We start from the raw sequence: 6,196 nt of genomic DNA, 5'->3' as shown, positions 1-6,196 counted from the left end.
CACATGGGTTATTGATCAGGGAACTGAATGGTGGGGTATAATATGATACACATGGGTTATTGATCAGGGAACTGAATGGAGGGGGGTATAATATGATACACATGGGTTATTGATCAGGGAACTGAATGGTGGAGGGGTTATAATATGATACACATGGGTTATTGATCAGGGAACTGAATGGTGGAGGGGTATAATATGATACACATGGGTTATTGATCAGGGAACTGAATGGCTGGGGTATAATATGATACACATGGGTTATTGATCAGGGGACTGAATGGAGGGGGTATAATATGATACACATGGTTATTGATCAGGGAACTGAATGGTGGGGGTATAATATGATACACATGGGTTATTGATCAGGGAACTGAATGGAGGGGGGTATAATATGATACACATGGTTATTGATCAGGGAACTGAATGGTGGAGGGGTATAATATGATACACATGGGTTATTGATCAGGGAACTGAATGGAGGGGGTATAATATGATACACATGGGTTATTGATCAGGGAACTGAATGGTGGAGGGTATAATATGATACACATGGGTTATTGATCAGGGGACTGAATGGTGGGGGGTATAATATGATACACATGGGTTATTGATCAGGGAACTGAATGGTGGGGGGTATAATATGATACACATGGGTTATTGATCAGGGAACTGAATGATGAGGGGTATAATATGATACACATGGGTTATTGATCAGGGAACTGAATGGTGGAGGGTATAATATGATACACATGGGTTATTGATCAGGGAACTGAATGGTGGGGGGTATAATATGATACACATGGGTTATTGATCAGGGAACTGAATGGGGGGGGGTATAATATGATACACATGGGTTATTGATCAGGGAACTGAATGTTGGGGGTATAATATGATACACATGGGTTATTGATCAGGGAACTGAATGGTGGAGGGGTATAATATGATACACATGGGTTATTGATCAGGGAACTGAATGGTGGGGGTATAATATGATACACATGGGTTATTGATCAGGGAACTGAATGGCGGGGTATAATATGATACACATGGGTTATTGATCAGGGAACTGAATGGTGGAGGGTATAATATGATACACATGGGTTATTGATCAGGGAACTGAATGGTGGGGGGTATAATATGATACACATGGGTTATTGATCAGGGAACTGAATGGTGGGGGTATAATATGATACACATGGGTTATTGATCAGGGAACTGAATGGAGGGGGTATAATATGATACACATGGGTTATTGATCAGGAACTGAATGGTGAGGGTATAATATGATACACATGGGTTATTGATCAGGGAACTGAATGGTGGAGGGTATAATATGATACACATGGGTTATTGATCAGGGAACTGAATGGTGGGGGTATAATATGATACACATGGGTTATTGATCAGGGAACTGAATGGAGGGGGTATAATATGATACACATGGGTTATTGATCAGGGAACTGAATGGTGGAGGGGTATAATATGATACACATGGGTTATTGATCAGGGAACTAAATGGTGGAGGGTATAATATGATACACATGGGTTATTGATCAGGGAACTGAATGGCGGGGGTATAATATGATACACATGGGTTATTGATCAGGGGACTGAATGGAGGGGGGTATAATATGATACACATGGGTTATTGATCAGGGAACTGAATGGTGGGGGTATAATATGATACACATGGGTTATTGATCAGGAAACTGAATGGAGGGGGGTATAATATGATACACATGGGTTATTGATCAGGGAACTGAATGGTGGAGGGTATAATATGATACACATGGGTTATTGATCAGGGAAGTGAATGGCGGGGGTATAATATGATACACATGGGTTATTGATCAGGGAACTGAATGGTGGAGGGTATAATATGATACACATGGGTTATTGATCAGGGGACTGAATGGTGGGGGGTATAATATGATACACATGGGTTATTGATCAGGGAACTGAATGGTGGGGGTATAATATGAAACACATGGGTTATTGATAAGGGAACTGAATGGTGGAGGGTATAATATGATACACATGGGTTATTGATCAGGGAACTGAATGGTGAGGGTATAATATGATACACATGGGTTATTGATCAGGGAACTGAATGGTGGAGGGTATAATATGATACACATGGGTTATTGATCAGGGAACTGAATGGTTGGGGTATAATATGATACACATGGGTTATTGATCAGGGAACTGAATGGTGGGGTATAATATGATACACATGGGTTATTGATCAGGGAACTGAATGGTGGAGGGGTATAATATGATACACATGGGTTATTGATCAGGGAACTGAATGGTGGAGGGGTATAATATGATACACATGGGTTATTGATCAGGGAACTGAATGGCGGGGGTATAATATGATACACATGGGTTATTGATCAGGGAACTGAATGGAGGGGGGTATAATATGATACACATGGGTTATTGATCAGGGAACTGAATGGTGGAGGGGTATAATATGATACACATGGGTTATTGATCAGGGAACTGAATGGTGGAGGGGTATAATAATGATACACATGGGTTATTGATCAGGGAACTGAATGGCGGGGGTATAATATGATACACATGGGTTATTGATCAGGGAACTGAATGGTGGAGGGTATAATATGATACACATGGGTTATTGATGAGGGACTGAATGGTGGGGGGTATAATATGATACACATGGGTTATTGATCAGGGAACTGAATGGTGGGGGTATAATATGATACACATGGGTTATTGATCAGGGAAATGAATGGTGGAGGGGTATAATATGATACACATGGGTTATTGATCAGGGAACTGAATGGTGGGGGTATAATATGATACACATGGGTTATTGATCAGGGAACTGAATGGTGGGGGTATAATATGATACACATGGGTTATTGATCAGGGGACTGAATGGAGGGGGTATAATATGATACACATGGGTTATTGATCAGGGAACTGAATGGTGGAGGGGTATAATATGATACACATGGGTTATTGATCAGGGAACTGAATGGCGGGGGTATAATATGATACACATGGGTTATTGATCAGGGAACTGAATGGTGGAGGGTATAATATGATACACATGGGTTATTGATCAGGGGACTGAATGGAGGGGGGTATAATATGATACACATGGGTTATTGATCAGGGAACTGAATGGTGGAGGGGTATAATATGATACACATGGGTTATTGATCAGGGAACTGAATGGCGGGGGTATAATATGATACACATGGGTTATTGATCAGGGAACTGAATGGTGGAGGGTATAATATGATACACATGGGTTATTGATCAGGGAACTGAATGGTGGGGGTATAATATGATACACATGGGTTATTGATCAGGGAACTGAATGGAGGGGGGTATAATATGATACACATGGGTTATTGATCAGGGAACTGAATGGTGGGGGTATAATATGATACACATGGGTTATTGATCAGGGAACTGAATGGTGGAGGGTATAATATGATACACATGGGTTATTGATCAGGGAACTGAATGGTGGGGGGTATAATATGATACACATGGGTTATTGATCAGGGAACTGAATGGCGGGGGTATAATATGATACACATGGGTTATTGATCAGGGAACTGAATGGTGGAGGGTATAATATGATACACATGGGTTATTGATCAGGGAACTGAATGGTGGGGGTATAATATGATACACATGGGTTATTAATCAGGGAACTGAATGGAGGGGGGTATAATATGATACACATGAGTTATTGATCAGGGAACTGAATGGTGAGGGTATAATATGATACACATGGGTTATTGATCAGGGAACTGAATGGTGGAGGGTATAATATGATACACATGGGTTATTGATCAGGGAACTGAATGGTGGGGGTATAATATGATACACATGGGTTATTGATCAGGGAACTGAATGGAGGGGGGTATAATATGATACACATGGGTTATTGATCAGGGAACTGAATGTTGGAGGGGTATAATATGATACACATGGGTTATTGATCAGGGAACTGAATGGTGGAGGGGTATAATATGATACACATGGGTTATTGATCAGGGAACTGAATGGCGGGGGTATAATATGATACACATGGGTTATTGATCAGGGAACTGAATGGTGGGGGTATAATATGATACACATGGGTTATTGATCAGGGGACTGAATGGAGGGGGGTATAATATGATACACATGGGTTATTGATCAGGGAACTGAATGGTGAGGGTATAATATGATACACATGGGTTATTGATCAGGGAACTGAATGGTGGGGGTATAATATGATACACATGGGTTATTGATCAGGGAACTGAATGGAGGGGGGTATAATATGATACACATGGGTTATTGATCAGGGAACTGAATGGTGGAGGTATAATATGATACACATGGGTTATTGATCAGGGAACTGAATGGTGGAGGGTATAATATGATACACATGGGTTATTGATCAGGGGACTGAATGGTGGGGGGTATAATATGATACACATGGGTTATTGATCAGGGAACTGAATGGTGGGGGTATAATATGATACACATGGGTTATTGATCAGGGAACTGAATGGTGGAGGGTATAATATGATACACATGGGTTATTGATCAGGGAAATGAATGGTGGAGGGGTATAATATGATACACATGGGTTATTGATCAGGGAACTGAATGGTGGGGGTATAATATGATACACATGGGTAATTGATCAGGGAACTGAATGGTGGGGGTATAATATGATACACATGGGTTATTGATCAGGGAACTGAATGGTTGGGGGTATAATATGATACACATGGGTTATTGATCAGGGAACTGAATGGTGAGGGTATAATATGATACACATGGGTTATTGATCAGGGAAATGAATGGTGAGGGTATAATATGATACACATGGGTTATTGATCAGGGAACTGAATGGTGGGGGTATAATATGATACACATGGGTTATTGATCAGGGAACTGAATGGTGGAGGTATAATATGATACACATGGGTTATTGATCAGGGAACTGAATGGTGGGGGTATAATATGATACACATGGGTTATTGATCAGGGAACTGAATGGTGGAGGTATAATATGATACACATGGGTAATTGATCAGGGAACTGAATGGTGGGGGTATAATATGATACACATGGGTTATTGATCAGGGAACTGAATGGTTGGGGGTATAATATGATACACATGGGTTATTGATCAGGGAAATGAATGGTGGAGGTATAATATGATACACATGGGTTATTGATCAGGGAAATGAATGATGGGGGTATAATATGATACACATGGGTTATTGATCAGGGAAATGAATGGCGGGGGTATAATATGATACACATGGGTTATTGATCAGGGAACTGAATGGTGGGGGGTATAATATGATACACATGGGTTATTGATCAGGGAACTGAATGGTGAGGGTATAATATGATACACATGGGTTATTGATCAGGGAACTGAATGGTGGAGGGGTATAATATGATACACATGGGTTATTGATCAGGGAACTGAATGGTGGAGGGGTATAATATGATACACATGGGTTATTGATCAGGGAATTGAATGGTGGGGGGTATAATATGATAAACATGGGTTATTGATCAGGGAACTGAATGGTGGGGGTATAATATGATACACATTGGTTATTGATCAGGGAACTGAATGGTGGGGGGTATAATATGATACACATGGGTTATTGATCAGGGAACTGAATGGTGGGGGTATAATATGATACACATGGGTTATTGATCAGGGAATTGAATGGTGGGGGGGGGGTATAATATGATACACATGGGTTATTGATCAGGGAACTGAATGGTGGGGGGTATAATATGATAAACATGGGTTATTGATCAGGGAACTGAATGGTGGGGGTATAATATGATACACATGGGTTATTGATCAGGGAACTGAATGGTGGGGGGTATAATATGATACACATGGGTTATTGATCAGGGAACTGAATGGTGGGGGTATAATATGATACACATGGGTTATTGATCAGTGAATTGAATGGAGGAGGGGTATAATATGATACACATGGGTTATTGATCAGGGAACTGAATGGTGGGGGTATAATATGATACACATGGGTTATTGATCAGGGAACTGAATGGTGGGGGTATAATATGATACACATGGGTTATTGATCAGGGAATTGAATGGAGGAGGGGTATAATATGATACACATGGGTTATTGATCAGGGAAATGAATGGCGGGGG

Source organism: Pelophylax lessonae, assembly GCF_965119305.1.
Source record: "Pelophylax lessonae genome assembly, chromosome: 7".
In the NCBI taxonomy this organism is placed as follows: domain Eukaryota; kingdom Metazoa; phylum Chordata; class Amphibia; order Anura; family Ranidae; genus Pelophylax; species Pelophylax lessonae.
Note: the sequence above shows the minus strand (reverse complement) of the source record.